The 15,009-nt window shown below is 32.1% G+C and overlaps 1 protein-coding gene across 4 annotated transcripts in view; it reads right to left on the bottom strand.

Annotated features, from left to right (window-relative positions):
• The window catches only part of LOC111003061 (tyrosine-protein kinase Src64B), a 64,353-nt gene that overhangs the window by 28,248 nt on the left and 21,096 nt on the right, over positions 1-15,009 (bottom strand). The gene's annotated exons all lie outside the window — the stretch shown is intronic.

Below are 15,009 nucleotides of genomic sequence, written 5' to 3'. Positions count from 1 at the left end.
AGTAAATAAATATTGAATTCCTAATGAGGTTTTATTTGATAGTTCCTTTAGATTAAATTTTATTTGCTTAACCCACATCCTCGCAGACGGGACGTTAAACATAAACAATTAGTATGTGTTGAAAAGTATAAGATTTTATTATTATTACAACAGATTATTTCGATATTAGATTATCATTCATAATTCCAGAATTTTCTATTAAATAAGCCTTTTTAGGCTAAAACATGTCACAGCAAGTTCCCAGCGCCTATCTAAAAGCAGGTTCACGAAAAAAATTATAAATACGACTGTCTAGTAATCTAGTTAGTGATCGTCGTTGTAACTAAAATGCGTTTAGAAATAGTAAAAGATTCTTTTATAAAATAACCAATTGAGTCATACAAACTAAGTAATAAATTAATAATGCCACGAAGTCATGTAAATTGACAAAACGGCTGGAGTCTTGGAACGACTGACGTCATTACATTACGCCGAAGAACAATTTGGCATGCAAATCGTTATTTTAGAAAACAACTGAGCTACAAGTAACGACTAGTTTTTATACAAGAAACACGTTCTTTATTCAAAAGATAACCTCTTTTCAAATAAGACATTAATGTGCCGATGCGGTTTCTACGAACATTTTTAACAAAATTTGCTCTCTTAAATGTATGATTTTTTTTAGGATATTCGTTTGACAGTTTTTTAATAGTACGTAATACGAGCATTTTATTCGCTTCAAAGTAATAATAATAATTAAGTCGTGTCTATAGCACTATATGTAATGCTTGCTATGCTAGAAAAGTGTCATTTGTAATTCCAATATAGGCTGTAGTTATAAGAGTACCTATAACAACTGTATATGTATAAACACAAACAGTTCAGTTATCCCAAATTCTCTTTATATTTTCAACGTATTTGTTCACGGACTTGTACAAAACAGGGTTATTACGAAACATACCAACGAATAGCAATAGACTTTACTTACAGTTTTTCATTCCTATTAGGTAGAACAATACACAATAACACTAGCAATTGGCAGATGCGGTTTTTTTACATATTTAACACAAATATACAACAGTTATGATAAATACAACTGTGAACAAAATTTAATAACTATAAGCTGTATAAATGAATTGGAAGAAACTATTTTATCAGTAAGACCGGTCGTGATAATCTTTTCTGTGTTGTACATAAAGTATTTCCAATAAGACAACAAAATCACATGAAGCGATCAAAAATGTCATATTGACAGAGCTGTGGCTGCCTATATTAGTTTATCGCTTACTTATTAATATTGTCATTATCAGAAAAATACATAATTCTTGACAATTGGTTACAGTTCGCTGATACATTTACTCGCTGTCTTTGGTCATAGTATGGGGGCACACGATCAATACCGCAGGGCTTCCCTGACTACCCTAGGGCCATGAAATCGTTCAACTTATAACTAATGTTTACCCTCGAACAATGAGGAGTTAAATTCGCTTGGATATTGAACTTGCTTGGAGTTAAATGGGTTCAGTGTGCAATAGAACTCTTGTATGGCAGACTATTAAAATAATTTTTAATATGCGAGACCGTACTTGATAGTCACTTAACTAAATAACTAAAGTTAAATGTAGCCTGTACCCTTTTGACTCACTGGCTTTTTATCCGGTTGATTCGTGAACTCCGAAAGTAGACAATTATGGTTAAAAACTAAAGGAATAACAGTTTGCTGACTCTATTGGATGGATAGGATTGTTCTTTCCAGGGGGCTAAAAGCATGTAATCGAAAAATTCTTGTATATAATGTGGAATTACGTCAATACACAACAATTATTTTAAAGACTTCATTTTTACGTCAAACATAAAAACAATTCAACCGTGTACAAAAAACAGTTACACAAAAAACATAGACGTCACAACTTAAGTGCCGTGTTAAGCAAGAAAACACTAACTCAAAAGCTTATTATTTAAATTATTAATGACGATTCGCATGCATCATGTGATCATTGTTTTATTTTTTTAAACAAGTAGGTGATCTGTTACTATCTCTCTCTGTTTTGCAGGGAATCAAATCCTTCAGCTGTAAACAATGTGCTCCAATCGACTACTATTTTAATATTATTAGGTACTTGATTGTTAGCGTCGTTAAGCAAACCTTTCTTGCACTTAATTTCAGGTAGTATATGTATATATACGTTAATAAAATGAAACACACAGAGTAATGTGTCCCATGAGATATCAATACATATACAAAGAACCGATTCCAAGAGTGAGTTTTAAGTTTAACTTTTCTTATTTTTAAATATTCGGATGAATGTAAAATAAAGACCATAGTTACACCATTTATATTTCGACAACAGTTGAACCTTTGTCTGGAGGTAATTTTGAAAATATCATTAAGAATACACAAGTCTACCTTTTTATTATTATTTTTTCTTGGCCTGCACGGTTTGTGCGTCAGCCATGCTAAAGTTGGGAAGTGTGTTGTAAGATTTATATTTTACCTATTGGATTGGACATTGGAGCGGAATTTGGAAAAGGATTAAGTAGATAAATTTATTATATAAGTACATTAATTATTAAAATTTTATATTGTTATGAACAATGAAGTTGGCTAAAATTCGATATATATCAATATATTAATTTTATAAAAGAACATAAATTGAAGTAGGAAAATGAAGTTGTCTATGGTTTAAAAATACTACAAAAGGTTCGGAGGAACGAGGTTCGCCAGTTCAGCTAGTACATGTTCAGATTCAGTATTTCCCTTACACCGAACGCACAAAACGGATTCGCGCACATCTCAGACGCTTTATCAAGGATCCTTCAGGCGTTCGGTATTCGCAGAGCAGAAGTACCCTTCTCAACGCGTAGCCGTTGTTCACACAGAAACTGCAAGTTTTATTTCGGAATGTTTTTAAATAGAAAATATTCTATTAAAAATATCAGTGGCTGCAACTTTTTTAGGTCTAGGCTTCAGATTTCTATATCGGTTTCATTTCAATCTAATAGGTCAGTCAAATAGTAGGTTATCTATCAGCCTCCAGTGACTGTGATTCCCTGGGTTTAAGGTAGGCCGGTTTACCTTCACCGTTCGAGCCAGAGATCGAACCTACTACCTCAAGGATTAGAAACGCGAAGCCAACACTGCCCTTGCTTGAGGCTATTTACAAAAAGGCATATTGTCTATGCCTAAACACTTACAATATAAATTGATGCGACATAATGCCTATTATAAATATATAATATGTATGTAAGTATGTATGCAGATTTATTAAATAAAACAAAATCTATTCATGTAATTTTTTGTATCGAGTAATATACGTTTTATATAAATAAGAGATGTACTAAGTATATGTATATCTTATCTTAATTAGCTGGGTATCGAAGATAAAAAGTGAATTAACACACGAATTAGGTTTTGATTAAGTACAAGTTCTAATTGTATAACAAAAAAACTTGGCGATTAAAGAGTGGCGGAGAGTTTAATGCCAGTTCTTCTCTTCCGTTCTACGCCCTTGATTAGAAGCATTTAATGTACTATATTTCTTGTTTTGACGTATATGAATAAATAGTTTTTGACATTTTTACTTTCTGGCTCCCATTAAAACAGCATAAATAATGTAAAAATAAAATATATAAAAGATTAATAAGCGTAAATCAATTACCAAAATTGTGTTACTTAAAATTAATAATCGACCGAAATTAAATAATATCCATACAAAAGTGAATCTCTGAGAATAATTATACCATTAACTAAATTCAACTAAATTGTGCTACACTGTGAGCAATTTATTATTTTGCATTCAGACAAAAGCTTTGCAGCAACATTGTTCAAAATTACGATGAAAAGCGAGCTATGTCCGTATATGCTATTTTTCATATAAACTCGACTAATTAAAATGTAAACTGTCGTCACATTAAATGATCATAAAAACACCGACACATTAATATAAGTTTGTAAGACAATAGTGTCTCACTCAATGTGACTCCTGCATTAATGTTATTTTTCCGAAAATAACAATAGTTAACTCTACGTTATCTTTAATGCGTGACTATTTATTAGTAATCTTACAGCAACATACATATAATAAAACAAAACACTTAAAGACAATATACAAAGCGAAAACGGATTACATAGATAAACAATATATGAAATAGAAAACGTAAGTAAGTACATTAATAGGCAAAAAGATAACAAATTAAAGAAAACTGAAATTTAACTGTAAACAAAGGACAAATAATTCTCTAGATTTCCTCACATCCTCTTTGGTCAGGTGAAAAATATTGACATCCTCTTATTATTAGTGCCAAAGTTAGATATATCGTATAATCTTGTCTAGAAATCGTAAAAATGTTTATGGCTGTAAAAATCTTCTTTTAAAAGATTTTTCCGCAAGATATATTCAATTTATGTTTAATAATTAGCTTACATGTTTAATTTTGAAGATGCAGTACTAGGTACATTGGATCCTCTTCGTGCTTGTATAAACAGCTGTATTAGTGGGAACCTATGTGAACAAACTCTATTGACGAGTTTATATAGCCTCAAAATGTTTATAACGTTTAAATTACCCAAAAACTTATCAAGGTCCTTTTATACGCGTTCTCAAAATATATATAAATAATATATATCTTATTTAATTTGATTTTTTTTCTTCAGTGGTTGCCTGGAAGATATCGCTGGAAATTGATAAGGCCGTCAGTTGCTCTCCTTTTCATATAACTATGTTCAATTTTTATATTGTTATTTAACGAAGTGTTAAAAAATAAATAAAATAATAAAACAGCGTGGATATCCGTTAAAGTATTTTTAAATTTAACACTTAAAAAAACACAAGATATCTTTTGGATGTATTATTATTATTATTCATAATGAGTGTGCAGCTTCGCCTGATTTTATATACATATACCATATATTTACGACCTTATCAGCTATAATCTTTTTACAGACAATTTACCTTATAATAAATACACATATCTCAGGAATTACACTATCTGTAATCGATAATCCGTTTGGTAGCATTTGATCTTATCAAATTCATACAAACGCGACCGAAAGACATAATTCTACAATATGTAAATCGTTAATGTTGTTTCGTTAGACATGCTCTACTACCGCGACCTAAAACCAACGAAGAAATGAAGCGAAAAATTCACTTGAAATCAACTACATATTCGTTAGCATAAAAAGACGATTTATTAATAGAATTACAATACGTCTTTATGTAACACGGCCTCCATAGTAAAGTAAAGCGTTTTAAATGTAACGCTGTTCTAGGTTCGATAATTGGGATAAATATGACAAATGGAATTTTAAAGTCTGTGCTGAAAAAGAACCATCTTGGGAATTGTTGCAGCAATGCTTATTTGGGTGTTTGTTATGTTCACTATGCACAGTATTAATGTTCATGCTGCAATAATCTGATTCATAAGCACACCCTCACTTTCACACCATCATACAACACAGCCGTACATTAGGTAGGTACGTATTTAATAATTTTTTATAGATTTTTCGTTTCATAATTGTTTGAACCTTTTTTGTATATCATCAATATCTTTGTTATGTATAATTTATGTTAGTTGTAGGATTACGAAATAAATAACTACCACACCGGTTCTAAGACTCCGTCGCGAGCCTTCAATATATTTATTAATCTTTATCTATTTACAGAATACACAAAACTCAAATAGCATAATCCCAAAGGTTGAACACTCTATTTATCGAAAATAACATTATACCCTCTCTATATTTCACTTTGATATCATCCTTTTAGATAAGTACATTTCGGGGATATAATAACAAATTATTCCTGAAATAACCCTGTCAAAAACATTCATTCATATTTCTTCCAGTTTCAGAATAACTCCGTGACTGCAACTGATGTGTCGGTGTGTGATGTGAAGGTTCCCACACTTAAACCGCTGAAGCACTGTGGCTGAATTTTGATCATAGAAATGAACTATAATAAATAAACACACACACACTCATTCATACACTCACGCGTCTCGTATTGAGTTTCTTAAAAGAAATTGGGAGAATAGTTAGCTGTAGACAATTTAAAAAAAACTAAATTGTAATATTAATTCATGAATTATGTATTCATGGACATTCATTAAATGCTCATTTTGTTATTAAAGATCTGGCATAGGTATTATTACTTAAAAGGGGTTTCAAATATGAAATACATTGTTACTTAATATGAACAAACACATTTTATTTAAATCGTTAACTAATTTTATGAAGAATGCTGAGTACCAGTTGTGTCGTTAGAAGATAAGAAACATCAAGAAGTAAATTTCAAGTGGTAAAAGCATTGCGTAAATATCACTTATTTTAAGTGGATTTTAAAAGTTTTGAAAGTTCCTCATAAGCAAATAAAATAAACTTTCCACCGTTATGACATGATATTGAAATGAAACGTTTACATATATGGAAAAATCTAAGATATATCTGGCAGTGAAGGCTGTCGCATAACGTATTGTGCAGTAAACCGCTTTAATTATTTATTTGTATTATCACTAGCATATATATATATATATATATATATATATAGATCATATATTAGTACATGTTAATATAAAGGGCCTTTTACCTTCGTAATAATTAATTTACAAAGATGATTCACTTCTAACAACTGTACTTTTTCATACAGTCTTGAGTGTATTGTGTATTTCCACCGAGCTATAGTTGATAAAAGATCTTAGTCTTGTTAGAACGATGCAATAAATTGCCGACAGCCGTAGTCTTGCACTTTACGCGAACACTCAGCTTTTCGAATTTAGAACTTGCGGAATCCAATCTCAACGAATGTAGCTAACTTCATTAATCCGTTTTTACTTTTGTACGAAGTAAGAACTGTTGTTGACTTATGGATACAGACTTACTGTAATATAATAAAGAAAATAAGGTAAATGATGGCGGGGAACGGGGCAAATGACGAGATATTGCAGGTTGAAATGGACAAAAATTATTACTGAATGTTGATGATGTAACGAAATGTAAACGGCAACCAGAAGGAAAAAGTAAAAGATAATAAAAGAAGAGCTAACATCAGAAAATAATAGAAGCAGCTGGAAAATGCCTATGTGTTAAAGGACACGCTGATTACCCAAAATGGCTGAAGTGCTGGACCTACTAGATTAAGTATTAATTATGTATTAGAATTAAGTATTTTATGTAACTTAAATAAGTGTTAGTTCGAGAGCAGTGTTGGCCTAGTGGCTTCTGCGTGCGACTCTCATACATGAGGTCGTAGGTTCGATCCCCGGCTGTGTACCAATGGATTTTCTTTCTATGTGCGTATTTAACATTTGCTCGAACGGTGAAGGAAACCGACTTAGACCCAAAAAGTCGACGACGTATGTCAGGCACTGGAGGCTAATCACCTACTTGCCTAATAGATTTAACTGACTGAAATGACCTAAAGAGGTTGTAGCTTAGCTAATAAAGGCTTAATAATAATAATAAGTGTACGTAGTTTTATGTCATATAAAAATAATACAGTGAACAATCATTTATTAAATTATTTTATCCTGTATATATATATGAGACTTTTAAGAATTTCCACGTTTACAGCAGTATTTTCAACCATCTTTCTGAACATAGACACATCCTTTAATCCCGTAAAATACATGTTACTTATCGCTATTGCGTTTATCTGTTTCTAGTAGTTTCCACCGATCCCAATTTCATTTGTTTTATAACGGTACCAAATTAAATTTTTCTGATGCACTAAAGGTAAGTCGGTCAATTCTCGATCAAGCCGCATTGCAGCTTGAATTGCACTTCAAGCTGTGGAAAATGCATTTAATCTGTAAATAACTGACACGAAGATTACTTCTTTATTGCTTTTGAAATAAAGATTGTATTCATGGACAATAATACACTGGTTTTCTTGCAAATTATGCTGTATCTTGACAGTATTGTGCCGTAATTAATATAAAATTCTTTTCAATTACACATATTTACTTAATGTAAGATCTCTCTCGGCTTTTATTGCAACCTTTTTGGGGGTCAATGAACTTGAATCGCCGGGGAAGGTGGATTAGTTACACAAGATAATTTTCTAAATTCTATTAATACAGTTACTTGATTAATTGTATCAAATCAATGTTACCTGGATTTGTAGGAAATCTGATTGGTTTAGCTAAATTATAATAAACGCTATATTGAGACATGCTTTCGAGAAACTAAGTATTTTTAATTGTTGATCTGCGTATCTCCGTTGAAAATCAATCATTAATTGGCTGTTATTATTTCAATTACGTGCGTAAAAGATTTAATCAATTCCAAATTTTTGTTTTAATTTGGCGTTACATTGCAAAAGGTAATTAAAATTTTAAAATTGCCACATACAAAACTTTCCTAACGACACGTCTAGAAAAGATCGCTTACTGGCGATAAGCCTGCGCCCATGGAGTCTTCCATGTGTTTGTTTTCTTAGTAATATGCCGTAGTATGAATTCTATATTTAAAAAATCGAATCTACGAACATCTCGATAAATCCAGTGATGCTACAACTCCTTACCCTTAAAATTCAGTATAATATGTTTCGCGATCATTTTATTATTTCTCTTATTGACAATTATCAGCCTTCTATGCCTGACACACGCCGTAGATTATTAGGTCTAAAAATGCCGATTTCCTCACGATGTTGTCTGTGTTAATTGCGCACATAGAAGAGTCTATTGGTGCACAGCCGTGATTCGAACGCACGAGTTGAAAGTCGCACGCTCAACCCAATAGCTAACACGGCTCGTACATTTTAAACAAGGATTCTTTAAATACTTCTATATATATGTGTGTGTTTATTTATTTACGCTAATTTCAAATAATACCGATAGTAATCTCGACAAGAAAACCGTATATTGCGCTCTTAAATTTCTTATTTCACAGCCGGTACTTCTAGCACACTCGAAAACAGCGGCCCATAATTTGTATAGTAAAACACTATTGTTGCACTCAAGAGGGCCGTTGAATTTTATGCCCCAGTTAGACCTTTATTCATGCGCAAGCTCGTAATAAATTGTGGGTTAGCGAATATGAAACATCAACAAGTACGACCTATTTCAGTTACGTAAAACAACGGCTGTATGTATTCTGTCTAATTAGTGTTAAAAGTGCTTTAATTACAGGCCAGAAATACCTTTTTACAGGTCTATTGGCCTTGGATTTCGGTGTGATTTTTTATAGAGAAAAACACGACTATTATTGCCTAAAAAATTCATTACGCGCTTCTTTCTTTATTTTCTTAGACACGCCTGGGTTATCCAACACCGTACAAGCAAGTATTAATTCCCCAAAGAAAATAAATAATTGATCCGGTTATCATGGCATATATTTAGAGGTTTTAAGACAATACTGTTTACGACTGCTTACAGTGATTTAAATTTTTGTTTAAAGCCGATTTTATTAACTAGGTCGTGTTCGTCCATGGCCTAACAATCAACATTGTTTGTAATGATTTGTGGCTAAGAGGTCAGTCACGAATTTCAAAGAACAGTGAGTACAACGCTTCCTATTTTTAATAAAACATAATTTTTAAAACTGTCAAGAAGTATTTCTTTATTTACGTACAGTTATTAAATAGAAAATGTAATGCTGCAAGTGAAGAAAAAAATGTCGATCGTAAACACATCGTTATGTGCAAACGACAATACAAAAATGCTGTTTAAGCATTCTTAATAATAATTACAGAAATCAAGTGTTAATGCTCGGCGGCATCCATTACTATCAGATGAGCTCCTACACTTTGCCCCCTGTAGTACAATATATATATCGCGAGAGACGAGTACATACTAAGAATACGTCAGCTGATGTTTATAATTATTTTTTTAACGCGAAAAAAAAACGCTTAGCGGCTCTCAACACATCTGCTCATAGTCTAGCTGACTGATTGCAAGATATTTAAAAAAAAAACGCGAAATAAAACTTACTGTATAAAAGCGGCTTTAAAATCAAGCCGATGTCATGTGAACAAAAAATATATTTTGAAAATTTAAAATAAACTGGTTACAAGTTGTGTAAGAATGCTTCGGCTATTTCAAGTAAATGGAGAGAAATTTCTCATGTATTATTCAAATTTCGAAGACCACCTTAATAAACATCTGCATTATTGATTGCAGTAAAGAAACGTTATTCAAATATCCAACATATCAAGGGGAATTTGTGGTGATCTTTTGAATTTAAACTAATTGTATTACAAGTATAAAATGAATATTTTAAATTTCGGAGTCCGTTATTCATGTTTAATTTGTTTGTTACTGCGTTACGTTTGTGTGGCTTCAGTAATGAATAATACGTATCTGCGGGTAGAGCATTGTAGCAGTTTAGAAAAATATGTTTATTTTAAATTTAGTAAAAGCCCCTCGGTTTCCGACAATACCGATTTACACGTTACAAGCTTTATTACTCTTTTTGGTGGCAAGAAAGAAAGAATTTTTTTCAATCTCTATAGTATTCCTCGATAAATTTCGCCACAAATGTTTGCTACCCGCAGGTAGCTGAAGACACGCCAAATCCTGTATACGCTTAGGTTTAGTTATTAAAAGTTATGTTATATTTGATATCTCATTTTCATAAGCATAACAGCAAAGTCATATACATACATATTATTAAATAAAATATATGACGTATTTTTAATACAGAAGACCCTCAGAACAAGACTGCGCTGACTCCCGGATGTTTAACGAATTATATTTTGATGTCCCGTAGTCGTTCGAGCTAAATCTCCTAAATCTTACTCTTTAATCTTTGAACAACGCACGCCGGCTAGTAGACCTTAATCATTCAAAACAAATGCTATCGGTTTTCGTTCAAAAACCTTTCTCTATATATGTCACGTGATAGATGACAATAAAGCTATTTTATGTCATTATGGTTGTCGCTTTCTCATTGAAAGTAACGAATATTGCGCAACATTGCCGTGCATACATCGTTTTAATGCTAGAAGAGTTTTTGAACATATTATAGGTATCAAATGCACTGACAGTTTTATTAGATAGAGTTCCATGGTCCTGATTTTGTAATGAGTTAAAAAGGAATTCCCACTCTACATTTATATCGGTCTAAGTTCGTAACTCATTCCCAAAACACCATTTGTTTATTATTAAACAAGACATTATTATTTATTAAGGCTGCTTCGAAATATCAATCCTAATCAAACCTGGGAACGGTTAAGCACCTAAAATGCAAAATTAGCTCAATATAAAAGCTTTATATTAATTTCAAAATAAAGCCAGCCATATACGGCTTGTATAATCACGTATTAAGCCTAAACAATTATATCTACATAGCAACAGTGAACAGCTGCATCGCTGACCGCACACTTCGTTGTGTTACATGAGTAGCAATGTATATAGTATATATCTACTGATATAACTGATTATACGGAAAATTTATTACTTCCCTTGTTATTAACAAATCAAGAAATATGACTTAAATGACTTCCGTATGTAACACATATGACAATCTTTAAATGTTACCCTAAGCTATAATGAAAAAAAAAATAGCATTTTACGTCTTGAAATACAAGAGTTTCTGGCAAATTAAAGGCCAATGTGTATAACACGAAAGGTCCGATGTTCTTGCATCTGTTTAGTTCCAACTATAGTACGCGGCCCAATTAATACCTCCAATTACTCATGTTCTCTAAGAATGGATTTATGAACACATAGGCCTTAATCGGAGGCCTAAGCTAATACACGAGATAAAAATCTTACTCCACGACTAGGTGTATCTATTAGTATGCTCGGTATGCTAAAAATCACGTTCTTAATATTCAATATGGTTTGAAATGCGAGTGAGTACTGGTCAAGGTATAATCAATTGAACACACCAACTAGGAAATGTAATTATTTCCACTGGCTTACGTTAGATGAACACGAATGGACAAGAAAATCATATTATTAAACAAGGTAGAAGTATTAAATTAATTTACCTCTTGGAACTAAGTATTATTATTGATTGCCTAAATTAATATGTGTTTTGTTTTTATAATTATACTCTCTACTGCCCTACCATTACGCCCGGTTATTTTTTTTAATCTCTTACATTTTTACTAAAAATATACATAAATATAAATTCGTGTTACGCGTCCCGCGAGATACGCCCCGGCTACATCGGTAATATTATTAATTACAATTATTATTGTTATACATTACCGATGTTGGCTTAATTAATATTAGATTATATAACTATGAAATTTTTTGTTCCTAATATTCCTTACTTAATAACATCTGTTTGGTTAAACACACTAATCTCAAAAATCACAGGTTTGTATTTAATTAAAACTGGCTATATAAAATCATTAAATTTCATGGTGCCTTTAAAGACAAAACAAGCAACACTGAATCAATCACATAAGTTATGTATAAATGTCGAACAACTTTCTAGGTGATATATTTATTTATTTGATTATTAGTCGTCTTACAGCTAAGATACATATTTAAAAAAAACTTAAATTAAAAATTGGAAACAACAAATACTTTTTAAATTACTATTTAAACAAAATCAGAGTCTTCGCCTCTTAAAGTACCTACTTCCTCTATTTTTTGTGAGGTGGAAATTTTCAATATCCTGATAAAAATCATATACTTGGTCAACGAGGTTACCCTTTCAACTATCAATTCTACCTAGCAACGCTGAGTACAAGAAAATGCTTCCTGGATAATGTCGTACTCAAAGGTAGAGTGCCAAGTTGCACGCTAGACAAAGCGGCGCAGTCAATACATTAGCAGGTCCATGAACTTGAGATTGTATCGTATATTTAGCACAAAACCGCATTCGCACACGCATGACTAACCATCAAATAAAGATCAAACTAGAAATGTGTCAGAGTGTGAATAAGAAACGGCCACTTAAGAAAAAGACACTTTACCAGTCTATGTCTACGATGTTTTATTTGCATGTTCTATATTTAAAATGCCAGTAATATTACTGCGAATCATAGATTTAATATAGATTACCACTTCCACTGTTTTCTACAATTATCTATGAAAGTAATATGGTATTAAGGATATCAAACCCAGGCGCAACTTTACTGAATCTAATTAAGATGATAAACACTTTAAAATTGTTAATGTAAGTAACATTAACAAGGATATCAACAAATACAACCATATGTAGTATGAACTACATAACAGTGTAACACAATATAAATTTATGGGTCGCATTGTAATATTTCCTTTAAAGAAAGCGTATACTTGTTCATTAACCTACCTATTGTATTCGCCTTAGCATTCTTTACAAAGCATTCGAAATAGTTTTTCTTCTAGTTGGCTTTTATTAATTGACATATTTAAATAAACCTACATCAACTGGTATAACGTGTCCCGTAAAAGGACATGACAAAAACTGATGTTATCGTTATAGCAGTTGTGTTCTAACACCTCAAAGCAACATTCTTCCACATCCCAGTTTACAAATATTGAATGCAATTCTTGAGTTACTCATAGCTATTCATCTAGGAATAAACAAAGATCATTCTTCAATTATGTCACCGACCTGCGAGTTCATGAGACGTTAATGGATGAAATTCAGAACCCACTTACGGTTCAAAGCAGGTGCTTCAATAATCAGGATACGCATAAATGAATAGGGTAATATCCTGAATGATTAATGCCTACTTGAGACGGGTAAAAGTGACAAATTACGTGGAAAGATTTGGTCGAAAGTACGTGATTGGGAACGTTCGCAACGTTCGATTTTCGGTCAACGAGTCCCAATGCTAGTAGTTTATGCCGATCAATTGGACCGACCCAATGTAAGTAATGTATTTCATACGTTATGCTATTTAACTGATATAAAACTCTGATATTTTTTTCTATGATTCCTGTCTGCTTTTTTGATTGTAGAAATAGGTCTGAATATGAGATTTCCTCCTATTAAAAGGTATAAATAGATATCAGAGATGCTACCTTAAATAACTCATAGTGGTTTTGTAGGTGATAATTTTAGATAAATTTATTTATCCATTGCCATTGGTATGTATATACTTTAGGATCTTAAAGTATCTGTAAAATTAAATAAACGTTCATAGAAAAAAAAATACACACTCAAATGGCCATAGAATTGTTAAACGCTTATAAAATTAATATTACTGTACTTTGTGTACAAATGAGTATTAAAATTCTAAAACTCATATCATAAAACTGCTGTCTGACCAAATCAAAAGCTTAACTCTTTACAAATTGCCTACTTCTCACAATAGTCTATTACCTCATGTAACTAGACGTAACTGCCCTCGTTCGAAGTTTAAATACGTGAGAACTCCTCTAGTACAAGGTTCGCGGATCGAATGCTGACCCACAAGTCTATAATAACTAGAATTATATCCGAGCCTCCTTGGGGCACTCATTGTGATTTGTCATTCATTCGCCCCCCCTGGATTGTTGAATTGTACCGCATTCACGTGTGCTATTGTTTATTTTGGAATTGCGTCAATCACAATTGTATGGCTGTGTTTATAATAACCTTAATAAAAGATTGTTATTGCTGCAATTGTTTCGGATTGCTTTTAATTAGTTCAACTAATTACGTTACTGAGTTATGCACTGAAAATATTTATACGTTTGTATTGTATTTATCAAATTCGCTTTGGATGAACATTAATGATAAAACTGAAAGTCGTAACTTTATTTTCACTTATTGCTTGGAAATATTTCAACGGTGTTTGTGATTAAAACTTAATTCTTAAGTACATCATGTGGCCGTACTAACAAGCTCACTTGCAGGCAACCCATGTTGAGATAGGATTCACTATAGCACAGCAGATGGAAAAAAAAGCAAAAGTTATGTCATTACATATTTTTGGACTTCCTTTGCTAAATACCTATGACAAAACATAAACGTGTCATTGGTATTTTCCATATTTTTGTACGGATGACAGTCCTTGTCAATTTGTGCAGCGGACCCGAAATATATAGGGGCATTCTATATGTGTACCACAGACTGTAAAAAGAACCAACAATTATATTATTGTCGACTATCATTAACGAACGGGTAGCTACTTTGGCCATATTGCCATATTACCCAAA

Source organism: Pieris rapae, chromosome 4 (genome assembly GCF_905147795.1).
Source record: "Pieris rapae chromosome 4, ilPieRapa1.1, whole genome shotgun sequence".
NCBI classification, from domain to species: domain Eukaryota; kingdom Metazoa; phylum Arthropoda; class Insecta; order Lepidoptera; family Pieridae; genus Pieris; species Pieris rapae.
This window is presented reverse-complemented; position numbering and strand designations above follow the sequence as displayed.